We start from the raw sequence: 24,758 nt of genomic DNA, 5'->3' as shown, positions 1-24,758 counted from the left end.
TTGACTTCTAAGCTATTCTTTGCAGTAAGATTAGATTTTGCTTACCAGTTGGCCAAATTTCTGAGTCAGAAAGTCATCCGATTCAGTCTGTTGGGCTTATGTTTAATTTAAGTTTCATATTAAGCTAGAAGGATGTTGTTATGGAGTCACACTATTTTGTAAGAAGGTTTTTAATAGAAATGAGAGATTATTTAATTGAAATCAAGAAAGCAGCCCAAATCCAAATATTTTTATGGATTTTCCCCAAATATCACACTTGTCACTGTAAAGCCAAAAAGTCAACCCCAAAGAAGAGCCCTTAAAATACAATACTTTAAAGATAAAAAGAGGACATAAGAGGAGGAATGCAAGAAAATTCACATTGTGGGGGCCCAACTTTAAACAATCTACTGTGATGCAGACATGTTCTCTGATTCATGCATGTACTATGATGCTATACAATCATATTTTATAACAGCTCCTACCTGAGCAGTGTGAATCCCCCACCCTTTAGCTGTCTCCCATTATCATGTTCATACAACTTTGGGATATATTTTTCTCCAAGCAATCTTTTTTGCAGTTGTTGTTTCCCTTGGTCCCAGAGGGCTAAAGTGCACAATGGATAGAGTGTGCAATCTGGAGCCTTCCTAAGTTCACATTAAGCTTGGATACTTCCTATGTATATAACCCTGGCCAAATCACTTAACCCCATTTGCCTCAGTTTCCTCATCTGTAAGATGAGCTGAAAAAGGAAATTGTAAACCACCCCAGCATCTTTCCCCCCCCCCATTCAAATGGAATCATAGGAAGAGTTGGACAGGACTGAAAAATAACTGAACAAAAGAAGGCTAAATAAAAACAATGAGGTAGATTAGCTAAGATTTTGTCTCTATGTCTCAAAACTTTTTGTATCCTAAAACTCTTTGGCAATCTGGTAAAGACTATGAACCCTTCCCAGAATAATGTTTTTAAATGCAAAAAAATATGGGATTACTAAGGAAACTAATTATATATTGAAATACAGTAGTATGGACTCTTCCCATCCTGCAGCATATAATAATATCTCCTTATTCTTTTATAGTACTTAAAGACAAACAAGACTCGCTTCCCCATTGACTGTCTTTTGAGGTCTCATTAGGATGTAAAGATGACCTTAGGTTTTTAAAGGTTATGTGAACAAACAGCAAGGGCTCTAGCAAGTCCTGCCAGGCTGGGAAAGTTTGGAGTACAGTTCTGGAAATTTAGCATGTCTTCAAAGAAAACCAATAAAATAGATTGAATATTGATTAATTTGATTTTTAAAATGAAAGAAAAATTACTAGCAAAAACTAAAAAAGAATGAATTCTCCATCAAAGAATAGGAAATTAAAGCTGTTATTAAAAGCTAATTTTCCCAATTATATGACAATGAATCTAACAATCTAAATGAAATGGATAGACATTTACAAAAATATAAACAGAAGGGGAAATAGAATTCTTAAATGAAATTGTTTTAGAAAAAGAAACTGAACAAGCCATAAATGAGATCCCTAAGGGAAAAATCCTCAAGACTAGATGGATTCACAAGTGAATAGTTTCAAAAATTTAAAGAACAAATAATTCCAATATTATACAAGCTATTTGGAAAAACAGGCAAAGGTGTCCTTTTATGACACAAATATGACAAATATGATTTTATGACAAATATGACAAATATAACCTAGGAAGAGGAAAAACAAGAAAAAGAAAACTAAAGACCAATTTTCCTAGTGAATATTGATACAAAAAATTTAAATTAATACTAGCAAAGAAATTACAGCAATATATACCAAGAATCATATACTATGACCAGGTCAGATTTAAACTAGAAATTCAGGGTCAATATTGGAAAACTATCAGTATAACTGATCATATCAATAATAAAAATTTCTTTGATTATCCCCATAGTTGCAGAAAAAGATTTTGCACAATACTCATTCTTATTAAAAATACTAGAAAGCATAGAAATAAATGGTGCTTTCCTTAAAACGAAAAGTTGTTCAGCCACTTCCAGTTACATCTCTCTATTTGTGATTTCCTTTAGGGTTTTCTGGGCTACTCGAATGGTTTGTCATTTCCTTCTCCAGCTCATTTTACAGATGAGGGAACAGAATTAAACAGGGTTAAGGGACTTTCCCAGGGTCAAAAAGTCAGTGTCTGAAATCAAATTAGAACTCAGATCTTCCTGATATCAGGCCCAGCACTCTATCCACTTCATTTCCTAGCTGCCCCAGATGATACGTACTATTTAAATGATAAGTAATATCTCAGCAAACATTATCTGTGACAGAGATAAGCTGGAAACCTTTCCAATAAAATTAGGGTGAAGTAAGAATGACCATTATTACAACTATTATCCAATAATGTACTAGAAATGCTAGTTATAGCAATAAGAGAAGAAAAATAAACTGAAGGAATTAAAATGGACAATAAAGAAACAAAACTTTCACTATCTTCAGATGACATGATGATATACTTAGAAAATCCCAGAGAATCAAGCTAGGTGAAATAGTTGGCAACTTCAGCAAAGTTACAGGATATAAAGTAAATCATGAATATTTCTAAATACTACCAACAAAGTTCAGCAGGAAAAAGAGCATGAAGGATGTTATTTAAAATAATTGGAGACAAAATAAAATACTTAGAGCCCACCTTCCAAGATAAACCCAGGAACTATAGAAACACAATTACAAGATACTTTCCCCACAAATAAAGTCATATCTAAACAATTGAAGAAATACTAATTGCTCATGGGTAAATCAAACCAATAAAATCAGAATACAAATGTACCTAAATTAATTTACTTATTCAGTACCATACCAATGAAACTGCCAAAAACTTATTTTATAGAGCTAGAAAGAAATCCAAAAAATTCATTTGGAAGAAGAAAAGGTCAAGGATATCAAGGGAATCAATGACCAAAAAAAGCAAAGAAAAGTAGTTTAGCAGTACCAGATATTATAGAGTGATAATCAACAGAACAGTCTAGTGGTGGATAAGAAAAAGTGTTAGATGAATGGAATAGATTAGGTATATAATACACAATGGAAAATGATCATAATAACCTCATGTCTGATAAATTAAATAATTCAAACTTTGAGGACAACAACACATTCTTTGACAAAAGTTCCTTGGAAAACTAGAAAGTACTTTATCAGAAACAAGGTAAAGATCAACATCATATACCAAGGTAAGGTCAAAATGTGTACATGATTCAGACAAAAACTGTGATTTCATAAGCAAATTAAGGGGAAATGGAATATTAAACATGTCAGATCTATGGAAAGAAAAAGAAGAATTTATAACCAAACAAGATATAGAAAGCATTATGGAATATAAAATAGATATTTTAATTACATGAAATTAATTTTAAGTTAAATTAAAAATTGAACAACTCTGAAGTATTACCTCACATTTATCAAGTTGGTTAATATGAAAGAAATGGAGGGGATATGGAAAAAAATGTGACACTAATGCACTGTTGGAGGAACAGTGAACTGATCTAACCTTTCTAGAGAGCAATTTGGAATTATGCCCAAAGCATTATAAAACCATGCATATCCTATGACCCAGCAATAACATTCCTAGGTCTGTCTCCCAAAGAAACAAAAGAAAAAGAAAAAAGGATATATAAATACAAAATATTTCTAGGAACTCTTTTTGTGCTGACAAAAAAATCGGAAAATGAGGGCTTGCCAATGAATTATGCAATGGTTGTAGTATATGATTGTAATGGAATACTACAGCACTATTAGAAATGATGAGCAGGTTGATTTCAGAAAAACCTGGGAAGACTTATATGAACTGATGTAGAGTGAAGTGAAAAGAACCAGGAAAGTATTTTAAATAGTAACAGTAATACTGTTGATGATCGCGATCAACCACAAATAACTGCTATCCTCAGCAACAAAATGATCTAAGATGATTCCAAAGGACATATGATGAAAAATTCTATCCACCTCCAGAGAAAGAAAGAACAGATGGGCGTTTTAAATATAGATCAAAGTACATTTATATTAAAAAACTATGTTTCTTTTTCTTTTTTTTCTTTCTTTTTGTTTTTGTTCTATTTTCTTTTAACATGGCTAATAGGGAAATTGTTTTGCATAATTGCAAGAGTATAATTTTTAGCAAATTGCTTGCTTTCTCAAGGAAGGGATAAGAGAAGAAGGATGGGAAAGAATTTGGAACTCAAAATGTTTTAAAATTGATATTAAAATTCTTTTTAAGTGTAATTGAGAAAATAAAATCAGTTAATATGATAAATAAAACAATTAGCAATAAAAGAATATCGGTGTTAATTATATACTAATGTAATAGTATATAATGCTTGTAAGGGTAAAATTAACTAAATTACAAAAGAATGTATAAAGAAAAGCCACTGTGAATATCGTAAATAAAATAGAGTGGTTTGGCTTCCTAACTTGCAGTTGAGAAGTCCACATAAAAAGTCAACACATATGATTCGTATTGCTGTACTCTGAGAGAAAAGTCAACTACAGTCTTCTCAATGATTTTTAGTTGCAGACTCAATTCTTATCACCCTTCCGTCAGTTTATTGATGTGCATTTCTTTTGCTATGTTGAAGATATTATAAGATCATAGGTTTCCGTCTGGAAGGGACTTTCAAGTTTATTGAATCAGATGACCTCATTTTATATAAGAGGAACATGAGGTTCCTGTGGCTTGCTCAGGATCAGTGAGTGTCCTAGGTAAACAAGGTCTTCCTTACTCCAAATTCAGTGGCTGCTTCACAGCGCAGTGCTGTCTCCATTTGAGGGGAATGGGGAATACAGCAAATGAACTTGAAGCTTCTAGGCTCTGGAGGCTTAGACAGGTAGCAGTTTCAGTAAACACAGGCTATTTACACACTGGCTCTCTCTTTTTTTGTTCTGTATCATGCTTTTTGTTTGAGGTAAATTCCCTACATCTATGATGTCACATGTTGCAGTTGGTCTTAGTTATGGGGAAGCTCAGGATTGCATTGGGAGATATGGCTTTATAAATTTGAGGAGCTAATAAGCCTAAACATGTTCCAGGAACCTGAGGATAGTAGTAGGATGCTATTATATGAGATAACATTTTGTGAAAATAATAGTGCCTGGTGATAGGGCTTATGATCAAGCCAGTTATGAATTACTAAGGGAAAAAGAGGTTTCAGAAATAAGTTCTTTGCGGGGAGTGTGCTAGTAATCTATGTTGTCTGTCTTTTATGGATTTATTCTTCATCTTTAAATATTTTTCATGGTTTATATCAACCCATTTATTGGTAGTTACTAAAGATATAGCAAAACGACTCCCAAAGGCATGATGCTGTTATTATTGTTATTTTTCCAAAATGCTATACTCTTAATTATATGGCAATTCATACCATGTAAGTGCAATCCCGCAATTTCCTAGAAGCCTGTTTATAAAGCATAACCATAATGATCTTCTGTCAAGAAGGACCGTGTTTTACAGTGTCTTACAGAGGGGCAATATGGTAGAAGAGAAATAGTGCTTAACTCAATTTGACACCTGAGTTCCAATCCTATCTGAGATATTCATTTGCAATGTGACTATTAACAATCTGTTTATTCTGTAGGAGCCTCAGTTTTTTCATCAGGAAAGTAGAGATGATATTCCCTGAAGGACTTACTTCACTCACATAACAAAATTGTTGTGAAGATCAAATGGCACAATGTATATATATGCTATATTAATGTTAGCTGCCATTATAATTAAATCAGGATTAAAGAGAGTAAGGGCCATTGATTTCCCCATTCCAGCCCATATCATCACTTTTGTATCAGTGGTCTTTATGAGGGGAACAAGTTATGTTTAAGGAACCAGGAAAAGCTAACTTACCTCTACAGGGCATAAACTGATAAATTTGACCTCACTGAGCTAGTGTTTTGGCCCCATGAATTATGGAGGTATCCAATCAACTTTAGATACAACGATTGATTTATTATGAAATTAAAAATCAGATTACTTAAAATGTGTATTAAGTTAACCAGGATCAAGGACTAAACAAGTACATGGAAAGTGACTAGAAAAACTTGAACTGATTCAGAATGTGGGGAATAAAATCAGGAGAATGATTTAAAGAATGATTATAACAGTATCAATATTAGAGAAAGAGAGAGAGAGAGAAAGAGAGAGAGAGAGAAAGAGAGAGAAACAGATAAAGGAGAGAGAGAGAGAGAGAGAGAGAGAGAGAGAGAGAAACAGACAGATAAAGAAGGAGAGAGAGTGTGAGAGAGAGAGAGAGAGAATATAAAGGAGAATAAAGGAGAAAGAGAGAGAGACTTAGACATGACAAAGGCGAAAAATCTACTCTGCTTGACTATGCATATTTGTTTCAAAAATTTAATTTTTTTTCTTTTCTTTTTTAATGGAGGAAAGAAGCAAGGGAAAGAAAAATGTTGTTTAAAAATGAAATTTTCAAAAATTATTTTCAAATTCATATTTAAATAGGACCCTTCAATGGTTACACTCACAAATGTGCATGTCTCACCCAATGACTACCATATAATTAACCTGATAAGTAGTCTTTGGGGAACAGATAATTTTTGTATATATTTCAATGATAATGTTAGCCCTAACTCAAACAGAAACAGAGGCCACTAAACTATACATAAGGATCCCTGTGGAGGACATACTAACTTAGAAAACTATATCTTAATATTATCTATATTTTATTAAGTATTCCCAAATTACATTATAATCCAGTTTGGGCTGCCCTCAGGAGTATTGTGGTCCACATGCAGCCTGTAGCCTGCACACGTGACCCTGTTGCACTAACACTTAATCACATATGCTACAGGCCTAATTGATTAGACCAATGGCCTTCATAGGCCTTTATTGACTTTGATCTTTGCTTTTTTGAAACTAAAACAAGACTAGGGCTTAGTTAGATTTGAAAGTAAAATAATTAATATGTTATCAAAGGAAACAATGTGAGAAACTGAGAAACTGACTTTTTCCTATGTTCTTGCCTGGAAGGAAAGAAGGATTTGTTAAGCTCTTACCAGGCACTGTCCTAAGTACTTTACAGATATTATCTCATGATCCTTACAACCCTAGGAAATATGTAAGTACTATTACCTTCATTTTACAGTTGAGGAAACTGAGGAAGAAAGTAGTAAAGTGACTTTTGCAGGTTCAGAAAGTTAGTGTTTAAGATACGATTAAAATCAAGTATTCTTCACTCCAGGACCAGCATTCTCTCTACAGTGTCACTTTGCTGCTGGATCTTCAAGTCAACACAAAGCAAACCTGCAAAGACAATTGAAAATTGTCCCTAGGCAGGGAAGTCCCTAGAATTTTTCTAAATTTTAATAAATATAAATATCAGCTTGGCACTTTCCAAAGTTATAATTATATGTCGTTTCAACTTCATAGGAGACTACATTTTTCACAATTGAGAATTTACTCTATTTTATTTCTCTTCTCACATCATATGGTTAAAAATCATTCCATTTCTAATCTTTCAAATATTAATTAGAAGATTTAATTTAACAAGTGCCACCTGTACTACTTTCTCTTTTGTTGGGAAGAGATATATCTTTTTTCATATGTACTTCTGCTGAAATGTCTTCTGTCCAATATAGTGTGGCCAACCCTTTTTCTTTTATTAAAAATGACTTTCCTGTATGACATTTGCAAAGGAGTACACTGATGGTTTCTATACTCCATGTATCATTCCTGTGAAGTAAAAGAAGGGGAAATGGGGAGAAGGGACAAAGTCTTTACTGAAAAAGTTACCCATAAATTTTCAAATCTGTGGCTATGAATGGAAAGTCAGACTATCTGATTACCTCATGTCCTGCCATCTGCACTCAATAAAATAAAAATTTTCCCCAACCATTTTCAAAAGAACCTATTAATGTATGAAGAAGAAAGTGTTCTAAGGAAGAAGGGAATTGTTGTTTCAAGCCTAAAGCCAAGAAGTGGCTAGACATCTTTCCCCACATTTCAGAAGGTGTAAGAAAACTGGACAGAAGCCATCTTTCAGATTCAGAATGGGTCCACTTTGTGACAGGGTTCTATACTTTTAAAGGAACTCCAAGAAAACTGTTCTCTATGAACTAAGGAGAAAATGTGATAACAAAGAACCACTAAGAGAAAAGGTCCTTGAATGGAAATTGTGTACAGTGTTGGAACATTCTGAGGTAAAAGAAGACTTTTATTTGACTTATCTCCCATGATTTCACAGAATCCCAGAATTTCTCATATTGGTCATACTTCAGAGGTCATCTAGTCAAATTTAAACTTGAACAAGATGTACATCCTTAGCAAACCTCGAGCAAGGGAGGGCATGATTTATTCTCTTTGGAGGCAATCCATACTGAAAGACTTGTTTGTGTTCTCCATTCCGAGCCTACATTTGGTTCTCTACCATTCTGTACTTCTTATGGTTCTTCCTTTGGGACCAAGATGAACAAATCAAGTCACTGTTTCTCAAGATAGTCTCTAAAAAGCTTAATAGAACTATTATATCCCAACCTCCCCCAGAGATTTTTTTTTCTCCAGGCTAATATCTTCACTTCCTTTAATCAGTTTTCCTATTGTATTATTGTGATGTCTTTTCTTAGTCTAGTAATTTGAACCAGCTATTACATGTTTATGTCCTTTCAACACTGTGGTGTGAAGAAGTAAACATAATACACTAATAGGCTCTGGTTGAATAGGAAAGAACAGACAAAATTACGTTTAGTCAATTGGGTGGAGCAAGGCCTTGAAACAAGGCCTATGTTTTTTAACACAATTATTTTTCTTATGAAGCTGAATGAAAGTGATTCATGGAATATTAAAATCTTCAAAGCTTTCAAGTTGAAGACTATTAAATTGGACAACAGAGAAATTCATGGTGGGCATAAACAGGTTGCGATATTTTACAAAATCATGGATAGTAGTGTCAAGGATGTAATCACAGAAGTACTGGACAAAAAATAGAGTAGCTGAACACATAGTAGGAATAAGGAAAAACAACTGAACAGTCCATATGTTCCTTTACTATTCATGCACTGACAAGAAAATTAAAGGAAAAGCTTGAGAAATCTGAGAAAGCCTCCTGTGGCAGGGGTATTGGAATGCATGGGCAAAATTCCTGCTTGGACAGTACTGGATTCTGTGATGTATATAGTTGAAAGAAGTAGCCACAACAAGGAAAGCACAACTCCATTGGAACAGTGAAATTTATACTTGAACAGTGTTGGGATGTAAACAACTGGACCAAAGTGAGGGTCTCCTATTTCAACTGAAGACAAAAGCCTCTGAGGGATTTGGGATCAATAACATATATTTTATAATCAGAGATGCAAACAGAATTAGAATATAGATTGTAGCCCAGCTCAGACTTGCTAAAATATTAGAGCTAGAAGGGACTTTAGAGGTCATTTAACACAAGGACTCATAATCCTTTTTAGTGACGTGGACCCTTCTGACAGTCTGATCAGGCCAATGGATCCCTTCTCAGAATCATACCTATGGCCTACATTGATAATAGGTAGAAATGTTAAATTTCAAGTAGAGGTTAAGGAAAACAAAAATTTTTCCCATCAGACATCAGGTTAAGAACCCTGATCTAGCCAAAGTAATTCATTCTGTAAATGAAGAATGTGAGGCAACTCAAGTATACTTTCTGAGGACTCACACAATATTGGCTTTTTGTTCACATGGACTCAAAGCTAATTTTAAAAGATTTATTTTATAAGATTTTTTTAGAAAGATCAATCACTTCAAGAATAGTAGTATTAAAATCAAAGCAGACTGCACTAATAAGGTTTAAGAAAGTGAAGCCACCTAGCAGACCTTTGTGATGTAAGTTTCAAAAAATTAATCTGACTTTTTATTTAATTTAAACTCTTAATTTGTTATGAGTCATCTTAAGAAAGTTCACAGCTTCTAAAAGGAGAAAATCAGATGTAAAAATAATTAAGAATGGATATTATCATGAGAAGATTCTTTAAATGATGCTAATAAAGATGAAATACTGGAACTGAAGGTTTGGGATAACTTCAAAAGGTCATCTGGTCCATCTCTCTGCCCTCAGGAAGGGCTACCATTAATCTTACACAGATAAAACCTACCTTTGTTCCAGAAGAGACTGCAAGCTATTTATTCCAGTGCACTGTCCTCACTACTAGAATTGCAGGTCAATCTTTGATGAACAATTTAACTCATGCACATCAGAGCAGCAAAGCTCCAAGACCAAGGAGTTGTGCATGTGGTGATGGAGAGGGTCCTGCCCTGCCACCAAGGAAACATAACTAAAGATCATTTCTTATTGCATTAAATAGTCATTCACAATAAGAAGGGAAGCAATAAATTGGGACAGCTTTTTTTACATTTAAGGGTTCTGATAAAGGCCTCATTTCTAAAATATATAGAGAATTGACTCAAATTTGTAAGAATTCAAGCCAATTCTCTAACTGATAAATGGTCAAAGGATATGAACAGATAATTTTCAGATGAAGAAATTAAAACCATTTCTAATCATATGAAAAGGTGCTCTAAATCAGTATTGATCAGAGAAATGCAAATTAAGACAACTCTGAGATACCACCACACACCTCTCAGATTGGCTAAGATGACAGGAAAAGATAATGACAAATGTTGGAGGGGATGTGGGAAAACTGGGACACTGATACATTGTTGGTGGAGTTGTGAAAGAATCCAGCCATTCTGGAGAGCGATTTGGAACATGCTTAAAAGGTTATCAAACTGTGCATCTTTGATCTTTGATCCAGCAGTGTTACTACTGGGCTTATATCCCAAAGAGATCTTAAAGGAGGGAAACGGACCTACATGTGCAAAAATGTTTGTGGCAGCCCTCTTTGTAGTGGCAAGGAACTGGAAACTGAGTAGATGCCCATCACTTGGAGAATGGATGAATAAATTATGGTATATGAATGCTATGGAATATTATTGTTCTGTAAGAAATGATGAGCAGGATGATTTCAAAGAGGCCTGGAGAGACTTAACATGAACTGATGCTGAGTGAAATGAGCAGAACCAGGAGATCATTGTACACAGCAACAACATTAATCAAAGATCAATTCTGATGAATGTGACTCTTTCCAACAATGAGATGATTGATGCCAGTTCCAATGATCTTGTGATGAAGAGTGCCATCTACACCCAGAGAGAGGACTATGGGAAATGAGTGTGGACCACAACATAGCATTCTCACTCTTTTTGTTGTTTGCTTGTATTTTGTTTTCTTTCTCATTGTTTCCTTTTTGATCTGATGTTTCTTGTCCAGCAAGATTATTGTATATATGTATATATATATTGGATTTAACACATATTTCAACATGTTTAACATATATTGGATTACTTGCCATATAGGGGAGAGGGTAGGGGGAAAGGAGGGGAAAATTTGGAACACAAGGTTTTGTCACAGTCAGTGTTGAAAAATTATCCATGCATATGTTTTGAAAATAAAAAATTTTAATAAATAAATAAATAGTCATTAAATGTCAACTAGCTCTGTGCGAGACATTAAGGGAGATTTAAGATAAGCATTTCATCTTCTTCATCCTTGCTCTTAAGGGACTTCTGGTCTCATAAGTAACATGCATAGAAGTAAGCAGAACTCAGAATAAAATGAGGGCATAAATATAGACATGAAGAAAGTACTGTTGGCACCTAGGAGGGAGAACTTGCTTCTGGCTGGAAAGTTATCAGAGGAGAACTCAGGGAGGAGATGGTGGCTGAGCTGAGTGTTGAAGCATGAACTGGATTTCAATAGGAAGAACTGGTTGGTGGTGATCCTTTGATTCGCTAATCCTCCTTTAGGAGCTGGAACTGTATCTTATTAATCTTTTTGTCACCCACAGATACCTCTAGTATTTTACACATAATAGGCACTCAAATATTTCATGCACTGAATGAATAAATTAATGATCTTTTTTTCTATACAAAAGAAATTTTGAGGGGGCAGCATTTTCTGGGAAGTCGCCTCACATATTTACTCCTCTAAGACTATGTAGACAAAGGAAGAGGATGGGAAAGGGAGCTAAATTATGTTGCTGAATTGTAGGACTGTTTATGTGCCAACTCCTTCTTCTAAGGGCAGAGCCCATTGGGAACTGAATTACTGATGATAAAGAGAGGTCACACAACTAGTAAGTGTCACTGGGGATTGAACTCTAGGGCCTTCCTGCCACCAAGTTTTGCATTTAAACCATTTCACCACACTGCCTTTCTTCCTGTGTTAGCTAGCTCTCCTGGATGGTACTGAGAGCCTAGGCACTATGGCTAGTCCCATCTAACCTTGAGAAGCACTGGGAATGCCAGTTTTTCAAAGAGACTATCAAATAAATTATTCAACTCTGCAAAGTTGTTTTTTTAATGGAAACTCACAGGTTCTTGATTATTCGTTACTATATAATTGATAATTATAATAAAACATTAATAACTTATAAAACAGCTAGTTGTCTCAGTGGACATATCGTTAGGCCTGAAGTCAAGAAGATATGAATTCAAATATTGCCTCAGATATTTATTAGTTGTATGACCCTGGGCAAATCACTTAATCCCTGTTTGCCTTAATAATATTCTTAATAAATTCTCCAATAAAGGAGAAGAAAATCGCAAACCACTCCAGTATCTTTACCAAGAAAACTTCATGGAAAGTATGATCCATGATGTCATGAAAAGTCAGACACAAATGAACAACTAAACAGCAACACATATTAATAAGAATGTGGTATGTTTTGGCCAATATGAAATTGATGAGTATTAATATAATAACTGTGATTGAGAGAATGATTAGATAAATTCAAAGGAATTCAATCATCTGGTAGCCTCCAAAAAGTTAAACTTTGGATACCATCCTCCTACGATGTGGTTCCAGATAGGACATATCAAAATCAGACCACTGCTGACAATACTCTGGGGAAGCAGAAGATTTGAAGGCTATAGTATTGTTGAGCATATTTTAGTGCCTGTGACTTTCAAATTGTCCTTCTTATTTCCCTAAGGAAGCACTAGAGAAGAATCTTAAGTAAAATAACAGTTTCTTAAACATAAGCTGTTCTTCTGGGCAGGCTTCTTATAGATAAGTCACATTACCTTGTGACCACTGTAGACTATGGCTCTCAGCTGCCATTTACTATATTGTACAACTGGAATTGTAAAAGGTACTTCAGAGTTGTTATCTGCCCACCTAGCCATCAGATTTGGGGTCTCTGTCTCTAGTCCCCAGACCCTGCTAAATCATAGAGATTAGACTATTATCAGGCCTCTGGAATGCCACGTGATGCTTAGGCAACAACTACATTTTAGCAGGTGTGGGCTCTGCAGGAAAAAAAAAGAAAGGCTAAATACTTGATCATCAGCATCTAAGCCATCGGCCACAATCATGATAAATGAAGCCTGACCTTTTTTATTTCTACCTTGACTTTTTTCTGCATATGTTACATTTACTACATTGCCACATTGCCTTGTACCTTCGAAGATGTCAAGAGAAAGGATGAAATGCAGTGAAATAAAAATCCTGAGATCTGCTAATAAGAAAGAGTTTATAGAAGTTTCTGATCTCAGACTTGGAAGGGCCTTCCGAACCCATCCTGTGACTAGAATTGCCTATTAAAATAGTGTCCGATCCAATCCTGCTATATTCACACCTCACTCACTTTATATACCTAACTAGTTTAAAAAAAAAAAGTCTAACAACCAGGGTTTATGTTTGCCTATGCAGGCGTGGGGAACATATAAGGCCTGTGAAATTTGCATACGCAACCACAGGAGATGATGAACTGAAAATTAGGTACAACAGCTTCCCACTGCTTGAATTCTATCAATCGATAATTTTTTATGGCCCATGAATGATGTTACAAACATCCAAACGTCCCTTGGAGAACAAAAAAGGTTCCCCACCCCTGGCCTGTAGGATGTCTGTAACTGGGGACCCTACTCTCATTACAACCCCACCACTAAATCAACCTGGTATTCTTATATAGAGAATTTGAAAGCTAAAAGCTCACACCCTGGTCTGAATGATGGCAATCATTGAAAGGAATAGTAATGGATGAGCAGTGGTAAAAAGCTAATAGGAAATTCAATTGAGCAGCAGTTTCTGAGACCATTTCGAGGAAAGGTAGCAGCAACATAAGCTCAACAAGTTAAATCAATAACATACATAGCTGAATGGTTAATGAGGGAAGTAACAGTTGGATATAGTCAAAACAGGCCTTTCTCTGTGTGTGAAATCAATGAGAATGAGAAGGCAAAATTCAGAAGGAAATAGGTACACATATGACAATGGATGGACTTGGTTTAAATAAGAATAAGACAGCAACACTTACATTGACTTTAAAAAGGAGAAAAGAGAGGTAAAGGCTCACTTGCTTCAAAGTATGCGTGCAGATACAAATGATGTTTTGTAAATATTTTCATTCTCTGATTTGCCCACTCTAATTCATAAGTCTGAAATAAAAATCTGAGGCTATCCACAGAAGTGGATATTCCTAGGAGAGACTGCCCTCCAATCCGGCACAGCTGGCTTAGGCCAGCCTCTTGTCAGTCCTCCTGTTTGGTAGATATAGAGTTGCCTGGGGTCTCTCATCATATTTGTATTGGGCAGTTCAAATGATATGGAAGAGGAAGACACATTTTATAAAAATGGGCAATCAATCCTATTTCTTGCCTTACTTCAAGTGTCACAGATCACTTTGAATCAGGGGCCAATAAATGGCCAGTTGCCACGTCTAACTTCTTCATTTAGGAAGAGTTTCCATTGGCATATTAGAAAAGAGATGGAAGTGGTATGACTTAGACAGTGTTTAAACAAGAGTCTAAGAAAGCGATAAGTGGATCTCACCACTTTGCAATATTCTACCATAACTTAGAACTGAGGTTCCAGGATGTTGAAAGAAGCACAAAAGTATACAACTACACAAGCAAGGCTTCATGGTTTCCCAAGTTTTGGGATGATTTAGGGACCCCTCTGATCACCAGTTCTTTCAACTCCATTTCATGAGCCATGATTTCAAAACCATGGCTCCCTCTCACCAGGTTGAATATGTTTCAGCTTGTCAAGGGTCCTATTTATGTTTTGGAAGCAAAATCATACATCAAAATTATGCAGCAAACTCCTTGAAGCTTTTCAGATGTCAGGTCACAGCATAAGAGCCAACTCATATCCTACTAGTACAACAGCAATTATAAAAGCAGTGGATTCAGATACTGGCTCATGAGGTCAAGAGAATCATCTGTGCCTATAGTTCTTCATGTTTATTGTGGGAGAGAGGCACAGTATAGCACCATGCATTTGGTGTGAACCAGGTTTAATGAAATCTGTGGTATAAAAAGAATTCTTTCCAACAGTTTTGCTGCAATCATTTTTGCAGAAAAATTCAGTCAAAATATTTTTAGAGCTTTGTTTTTCTCTATATACATTTCCCAAAATGCCCTCTTCTACCCAAGGCGTCTCCCTTTATAACAAAGACTTTTTAATTGAACAAATTAGCTAACACAATAGATCTGATAACACACACAACATTCCATACCCATAATCTTCCACCTTTTCCATAATAGGGGCGGGGCTCATTTCTTCTCTCATTTCTAGGGCAAAGCTTGGTCCTTATGATTTTATCATATTTTTTTTAAGTTCATTCAATTTGCATCATGGTAGTCATCTTGCATGTTGTCTTCCTGATTCAAATTACCTAAGTATCAGTTCATAAAAATCTCATTTTATTTGAATTCCTCATATTCATTATTGGTAAACGACAAATATTGCTTTTACCTACCTCAGTATACCCTGCTGTTTCCCATCAAATTGGCATAACTTTGTTTCCCAACATTTATTACCACAAAAATGTTGCTACAAGTACTTTGGTGTACGGGAAACTTTTCTTTCTGTGCTTTGTTGGAGCATAAGTTTAGCACTGACATCTCGGGTTCTCTAGCTTAAATATTTTAAATGAATACAGTAGTGATCATCCTAAGGATTGGGGCATGGAGGAGCCACTTTGGTATGTAATATAAGGCCAAAAGAATGCAGATTTGTGGCTCTTTGTTGTTTTCTGACATCATACTGTCAATTCTGCTCCTGTGATATAACCTTGCATATAACTAAGCTAAAACCTAACAAATCTGTGGGTTGCCATATCCACTTATTTGTGTTTTGATTTGTCCTATCTACTTTTGAATGCACAGGAACTCTATATTTTTGTACATTGTCTACAAGGTCATGCAACATTGTTAGATCAGGATAATATTAATCTTGGAATTCCAAGAAACTCACCTCTCAGTGAAGACTTCCCTGATCAGTCTAATGGTGGAGGGGGAGGCATCACATACATTTGCATTTCTGTTGCAAGGGTTAAGAGTGAAATGTGGGAACAAGTTAGGCCCCATTACCTGAACTCTCCAAAAGAGATATAAATAAATCGGGTAGATGCAGGCACCTTTCTCTTGCAGTTGGATATATTCAGAATGATTCATATCCTTCCAATCCCATTAGCATATCTGCTCTTGCTGAGTATGAAGTGACAGACTTTACATGGCTCTCATGAAAATGTGAAGCTGACCTATCAGTCTAAGTTCTATTTAAATATATCCAGGGAAGGTATGCATTATATACCAATTAATTCTCCAGCCTACAGCTGAGAAGGTGAAAAAAGGTGGCGTGTGCAGGGTTCCTAGACAACCTTCTCACTGTTCAAAAGAAAGTAAAAGGAGACAGAAAACTACTAATCATGCTTCCCCAGGAATAAAATCCTGCACTTGGCAGACTCTTTCTCTGGGCTAGGATGTCAACAGACCGTCTCAGTTCCTTCCTGGCAGACGGACTCTATGACAAGGTGAGGAAGGGGCAATACTGAATAGTGAAATGGAACTCCCTTTGCTTTTTCCCTAGTATTCTATACAAATACAACTCATCTGTGAAGCTCCCCTTTAAAGAAATATTGGGGAGTCTGCACCTTTCTGTAGCTCATAAATTCCTTAGCTTCCACCAACAGTTTACTGAATGGGGAACTTGTATATGACTTTCAGATGCAATTTCTATGATTGCTAGCCTGTTACATAATCATATACCAGAACTACTGGGACCTGAGACAATTTCCCACATATTACTTCTACATCCTGGCAATCCAGCCTAACTCAAAGGAAAAGAAATGGGCTGAATGGGTGGATTAAAATATTTTGCTCTTGCACCAAGCATTTAGTCTAATAGACCAGCTTCACACTACAGCAATGAACTGGGAAATTGCTCTCATGTGATCTGAGCCTGAGCCCTCATAGACAGGTTCAGGCTATGGCAATTAATCAGATGATCATTAGAATAAAGTTGAGAGGGTAATTTACAAAGATTTGCAATGAAGAGAAGTCATCTCATAAAGATAAACTTAGGTTCTCTTTTTTGGTCCTCATTATCCCTTTACTTGATGTTTTTGTCCAATTTTTCCCTCGACCTTGTCTTTGGAGTTTTTTCTTCATGGGAGAGCTTTATAGAAAAAAATGTGAAATCTTCCTTAAAGCACTGTCAAAATAGTTTTTGCCCCTCTCTCCAGCCTCTGTGACTTTGCATTCACCAAATCTCATATGTGGAATGCACTTCTTTCTCACATCTACCTTCAAAGTACCTTTCTATTTTTTCAAGATGCAGCTCAGGCACCATCTTCTACCAAAATACTTCCTAGTCCATCCAACTACTAGTGCTCTCTCTTCCAAAGTCCCCTGTATTTAAATAAATTAAAATTAGTATTTTTCCTGCTTTTTATTCTTTAAACTCATATGTACTTATCTCTCTGATTACAATGTTCAAATGTAAGCTTTCTGAGGGCAGGGATTGATTCAATCCTTTTTTCTGTCTCCAGTGTCTAATACACCTCACACATAGTAGTCATTTAATACGTGCTTACTGACTGATTGACATCCTTTGCAAATGTCTCTCTTAACAATGACTATTAGATTCAAAAGCAAAGAGGGATCTTACTTTCTAATTTACTACATGTATATTATTTTGCTTCAAATTCATAATGCAAAAGTTGAGAATACACCCAAAGCAATTAGCTGATAAGGATAATTAGGCATCACAAATAAGAGCTATAAAGAAGAAGTAACATAAAAGTTGTCAATGAAAAAATATGCAACTCAATAAGATGAATTTGTCATGTGACAAAAGTGAGGGAGAACTTATACACAGTCCAGATACTTCACTGGCATGTTAGTGCAATCAAGAAATTGAGAAAAATCCCTGGCAATGGAGCATTATGTTAACAAGAGTGGCAAAGGATGTACAGGCAAAAATGGATTATGATTTATGACACTGGAAGGGATACTACACTGATAAGAAATAAGATGCATTGGAAAAATCCTGAACATTTTTGCCTGTGCTAGGAGAGTATTTTTCTTTTCTTTTTTCATTAAAGCTTTTTATTTTCAAAGCATATGCATGGATAATTTTCAATACTTATCCTTGCAAAACCTTGTGTTCCAAAATCCTCCCCTTCCTCTCTCTCTCCCCTAGATAGCAAGTAATTCAATATATGTTAAACATGTCCAATTCTTCTATACATATCTCCACAATTATCATACTGCAAAAGAAATATCATATCAAAAAGGGAAAAATGAGAAAGAAAACAAAATGCAAGCAAACAACAACAAAAAGTAAAAATACTATGTTGTGGTGCACACTCAGTTCCACAGTCCTCTCTCTGGATGCAAATGGCTCTCCTCGTCATAAGATCATTGGAACTGGCCTGAATCATCTCCTTGTTGAGGAACCCACATTCATCAGAATTATCATCGTATAATCATGTTGTTTCTATGTACAATGATCTCCTGATTCTGCTTACTTCACTTAGCATCACTTCATGTAAGTGAGAGTATTTTTCTAATCTTACTGAATTACACAGCTCTTTTTTCCCCCTCAATGTAGACCAGACTGTTTGGTATAGAGGGTTGTATCTCTGACCACATAAAGTTTAAGTAAGTTATAACAGAGAAAATCACCTTTAGAAACTAGTAAATTGGAACTAGGGGACAACACCAAGTGATCAGATCTGGAGTTCTTAGAATAAGAGCCCTCATTCAACCTGCAGGACATATCAAAATAAGTTCTGTCACTAAGCTATCCAGGGTGCTGAACGACTCTCATTTGAAGTCCAATCTGATACAATGTACTGGGGCACTATGTTTCTGTATTTTCCCTACTGTCATCCCCTTTCTTGAACCTTGCCCTCAGGTGCTAGCTTTCTGTCCCAAACAGCATCCAATTGAACTGACTGCTATCTCCCTGGATCAATAGCTCAGTTCCTCAGGCAGCTATGTGGCATCGTCAATTCAGTGAAACAATTCAAACAAAATTATCAGTTCTATAGCCTTCCATAAGCCTAGTCTTAGTGTCAAACATTTATTACTGTTGTTGGGGATCTCACCAGTAAAAACAAGAAGCCAAAATTATCACCTTCTATAGTAAATGACACTTATCCTAATTATGAATTCAAGCTTAAATATCATTCTCTCTACAAATAAGCTTAATATAAATGAGAGCTATGTTAGCATTTTAACAACTGATGCTGTGTAAAAATATTTAATGGTATAAATACTAGTTGTTGGAGAGAAATACATTAGTTGTTTTTCTAAATTATTCAGTGTGAAAAAAATAAACCACTATTGGGAAACATACCACGTATGGCTCAATCAGGATCCATGGAGACTGTGGCAGCATAAAACAAGGCAATCATTGGATAATAATACATCTAATTTGACCAGTTATAAGCTTCTAGGCCACATTACTCGGGTTCCAAGTTTGTTGTTTTTGAGCAGTCCAAATTGTAGCTTCATTTAGTTCTATGAAGATGATGTCTTATACTTACATCTATAGCAGAAAACTATAAGGGTTTTGGATAATTCAAGTAAACTTCTACCTCCCTCATTCCCTGGACAACTGGACAACCTCAGTAGCCACCTTGTCACTCATCCCAGAGACCATATCCTGGAGGTCTAAACTCTTTCATCTTTATAACTTACACTTGAAGCCCCAATGCCCTGCTTGGCCATTGTTTCATCTGGTTCACTATTTCAAGCTGACATAAGGTGTACTTATTGATAATTCCTACCCCTAAGATGTCTTATTTACAGTTTCACCATGCAGGTCTAGAATCATAATTAAATCAATACTGCCAATGTTCCTGGAAAGAAATTTAAATCTTTACTCAAAATCTTCAGACTTTCCAGATCAAAGTGCTGCTCTCAGGCCACCAATCCTATACATGTATATATTTTCTGCCAAGTGGAATAAAAACTCCATTAGGACAGGGATTATCTTTGCTTTGGCATTTGTATATCCAGCTTTTGGTACATATTAAATGCTTAATAGGATTTTTTTTTTATTTCATTCATTCACTCTTCCTGTTAATCAAAACAACTGTTTGGTCATATATATATATATATATATATATATATATATATATATATATATATATATATATATATATATATAAAATTTAATTTATACTCTATCATATTTAACATGTATTGGTCAACCTGCCATCTGGGGGGGAGGAGGGCAAAAATTAGAACAAAAGCTTTGGCAATTTTCAATGTTGTAAAATTTAACCATGCATGTATCTGGTAAATAAAAACTGTTAAAATAAAAAAAAATTCCTTGTATAAAGAAAACACATCGGTGGATATTCACAAGATATGATTGACTGATTATGGATAAAGAGAAATGCAGTGAATTTGGGTATCCTTTTTCCCAGAAGTTCTAAAGGAGAAGGGCATATCTATATAACTGCTCATCTCAATTTCTCCAAATTGTCTGCTTTACCCAACTCTACCTTTATTTCTGACTTAAAGTCCAGATCATTAATTTCTCTCGTGCAAGATGCCTTCTGTTTGTTATATGTTAATAAGTTTTAGCAGAATATAAATGGACAAAACAGTTTCTAACAATTTCCTGTCTTTTCTCCACATCTGTTATGATTGATTCGTTTCATAATTTTTGTGTTGCTGGGTGGGTTTTCCTCTAAATATATCATATTAGCTAATCCTTTGATATATTAATTTTTTATAAATTGCACTTTTATGCATTGATTCAATTATATATCTGTTTCTTGGTTGTTGATATCTATTTTTTGCATTTATTTGTAGATAGCTTTATTTGTTTCTTCTGTCAATTTTAGTTACACGCACAATTCACTGACTATGTGTTTTTCTCATTTGGTGCTATATATGTTTAACAGATATACATTTCCCCCCAAAATTGGCTTTGGCTATATCCCACAAATTTTGGTATGCATTCTCATTTGCTACTATTTTTTATCACAAAACTATGAATTGTCTTTTGTAATTTGTTTTTTTCAAGCACAGAGTCTTTAGCATTATTTTTAGTCTGCACTTGTCTGAAACCTTTATTCAAATTATCCTTACTGTGATTATGTTTTGCTTTGTGGTGGGTAAAGGATGTATTTTAATGCCTAGTCTCCTGCAATGAGGATAATTCTAACCCTAACTTATTTCCTTTTCTGCTTCCTTTAAAGTATTTTCTTTTCCCATTATATATTCATAAGGCAAAAAAGTCTTTTTTTACTTTTACTTGTATTTGTATTCCCAATGCTTAGCTACCTAAGCTTTAATCACTGAATGAGTGGTGCCTCAGTTAAACTGAGACCTGTTGAAGACCTTAGCTTAAAAAGGTCATCTCCCATTTCATCCAGAGCCATCTCTAGTTGTCTTAATCTATATCTTGCCACTGGACCCAGATGACTCTGGAGGGGAAAGTGAGGCACGTGAGGTTGCACAGCTCTCCTTCACTTAAATGCAGTTTACTTGAATGTTGTACCATCAACTCTAATGTCATGGTCCTCTTCCAGAATGAAGGACAAACAACAATAACAAGAGAACCTGGCACGTAGCAAACTCTTGATAAATTTTTGTTGACTGAAATTGCCTTAGAAGTATTTTCTGTTGCTATGAAAATATAAGAAATATGTGTACTCTGATTCTCATTCATTAGTTGTCAGAGATTTAGCATATGTAATTTTTAAAAATTATATTCAGGGGGCAGCTAGGTAGTGCAGTGGTTAGAGCACCGGCTCTGAAGTCAGGAGGATCTGAGATCAAATCTGACCTCAGACACATAACACTTCTTTAGCTGTGTGACCCTAGGCAAGTCACTTAACCACAATGTCTCAGGAAAAAATATATATATTCAGAATTTAATTTCTTTCTTGTTTATCCTTTATTAAATTTATCTAAGTTTGAAAAGGGCATATCCAGGTCCATAACAATTACTGCTTTATAGCCTATTTATCCTAGTTGTATGATTAGCTTTCCCTTTAGGTACTGAGATGCTATGCAATTTAGTACACATATATTTAATACTGTTATTTTTTTATTATGTTGTGCCTTCAAGCAGAGATTTAATGCTTATCTTTCTTTATCATGTTTACTGTTTACTATTACTATGTCTAAGATGATTCCCACCATTGCCTTTGAAAAAAATTCAGCTGAGTCACGAAACTCTACTGTAGATTCATCTTAATTGTGTGAATCTTTGTTTCAGATGTCAAACACTCCTGTTAGTTAATTTTGTTTTTTTTTCTTCTATATATTATTAGGTTGTAAGGAAATAGAAATTGGTAAAAATAAAGTAGAGAGATTAGAAGTAGTTAACTATAATTAGAACAGTCTAATGCTATTTCTTTTTCCTTCTTTACATTCACCAGCCCACATTTAAATTTTTTGGTTCTTAACCTTTCTTTCTCTACTTTTAATCTCTTTTTCATAATTCACACATAATTGAAGTATGGTTTTGTTGTGACTGTTCCTTTTCCAAATCTTAAGCTCTCTCAAACTGCTCCCTTCCTTCTCTCCCTCCATTTTCCTGTTATTCTTCATATTTTTTCTATAGGACATTTGTAAGAATCTGTATGTGTGTTTGTGTGTATATGTTTGTGTGTGTGTTTTTCCAGTTAAGAATAAGGTTCATAGTCCCCACTCTCACTAATATATATGTATGTATATATTCATTTACTTCTGACAAGTAAAAGAAATAGTAAATCATATCTCTTTCTTATTTCTTCCTTGGAATATTCCTTTTCTCATTCTCTTCTTTTGTTCTCTTAAATGAAACAGCACAATATCTTTCCTGGTCTATAAGTTTGTATTTCTTTGGTCCCTCATTAAATCTTGAAGATAGTAAGTTTCTGACAAGCAAATAGTCCTTTCTGCCCCCATTCCATTAGGATAACAATGCTTGAGCATCATTTAGCTTCTTCTGAATTGCTCAGGTGCAGGCCTGTAGGTTTCTCTAGTATCCTGTGTCATTGTTTCCAAGATTTTACCCAGATTTGGCCTGATCACAAGAAATGGGGTTGGGTGGAGTGTGAAGGTAAGGTGGAAATGAGGTTGACTGGAACCAGGACAGGCCTTTTTAACCAGCAACCCTGGCCTGGTAGTCCAGCTTAGGAAGATGCAGCATTGGTCCCAATCCTTTCTTCTGCTCTCTGAAATTTCTGAGATGACACTGTAATCTAAACCCTAACATGATGTCATAGATGTTCCTTGAAGCTCTGTATCTTTGGAAAAATCTCATGAATTTTTCTTCTTTTTAAATCACTTCCTTACCCAACAAGTAACTTTTACAAACATGCTTTATTGTGGTACAAAGAAGACCACAGCTTGTCCAAACATATGCTCAGAGAATAAATTAGGGTGGGCCTAGTCTAGATGAGATGGCTTCAAACCTGTCATCTCAGGATCAAAACCGGATTGCAAAAGTTTTATTTTTATTTTTACTTTTGCCCATCAATCCTTCTCCTAAAGTTTAGAGTGACTGCAATATGTATTGATAGAAGAAATCCCCAAATCAATCAAATCTCCTATATTTGAAAGTTTTTGAGGCATAAAGAATATAAATGTCAGTTAAAAAGGTGACATTATTTTATGTAGTGTAACATTCTGTTATTGGGTAGTGATTGGGTGGCTTCAAATTGTTAATGATCCTCCTCTCCTGCTTTTTCATTTTTATAATTCTGTTATTTTCCCCTGTGCATACATAACTATACCACTACAATGGCAACTTCTGGAATTTTAACAGCTGGAAGAAATATTGGTGATCTCATCATTGCATCTCTTTCTGGAAATGTGACACCATCTGGTTTTGTGAATCTTATTATGGACTTGCTCTTTGCATTGATAGACAGTGCCACTGAACTCACTCTTCTCAAGATGGCTCTGTAACATTTTGGGGGTGTTAGTCTCACAGCTGCATAGATTATAATTGAGGATCACAAAGTATCAGAGCAAGAGGGAACCTTATGGATCAGCAAATTAAACGCCTTCATCTTGTGGAGGTGGAACTGGAATGTGTATATCCTTCCAACCCTTCAATTACATTTGAATCCTTGAAATTTTTAGCAGAACTGCTTTTTAAAAAACCCTCAAAACTTATAGAGTTCAGGCATGATTAGAATGAAGTAGGAATTAAGTAAAAGAGGAGGAATGGGGCAGGATGGTACAAGGGAGTGGGCATGGCTTGGCATCAAACCCCAGATCTAACAAAGAAGCATTTAAATGAGTCACTTATACTCTCTGGACCTCACTTGGCTCTCGATTTTCTTCTCTGAACAATGAAAAGCCTGGACTAGACTTCTAAGTCCCTTTTATCTTTAAGCAGATGATGAACTAATAATTATAACAACAACAATAACTTACATATAATTTTAAGTTGCAAAGAACTTACAAAGACCTTATTCAAACTTCACAGTAATCCTGTGAGCTAGATGCCTATTTTATAGATGAGGAAA

At 35.2% G+C, this 24,758-nt stretch overlaps 1 long non-coding RNA gene across 2 annotated transcripts in view; it reads right to left on the bottom strand.

Moving 5' to 3' along the window:
* Positions 1-24,758, bottom strand: part of LOC141548669 (uncharacterized) — a 679,315-nt gene that overhangs the window by 513,243 nt on the left and 141,314 nt on the right. The window lies entirely within an intron of this gene.

The sequence above is a fragment of the Sminthopsis crassicaudata genome, chromosome X, assembly GCF_048593235.1.
Source record: "Sminthopsis crassicaudata isolate SCR6 chromosome X, ASM4859323v1, whole genome shotgun sequence".
Lineage (NCBI taxonomy): Eukaryota > Metazoa > Chordata > Mammalia > Dasyuromorphia > Dasyuridae > Sminthopsis > Sminthopsis crassicaudata.
Note: the sequence above shows the minus strand (reverse complement) of the source record. Positions and strands in the feature narration are given on the sequence as shown.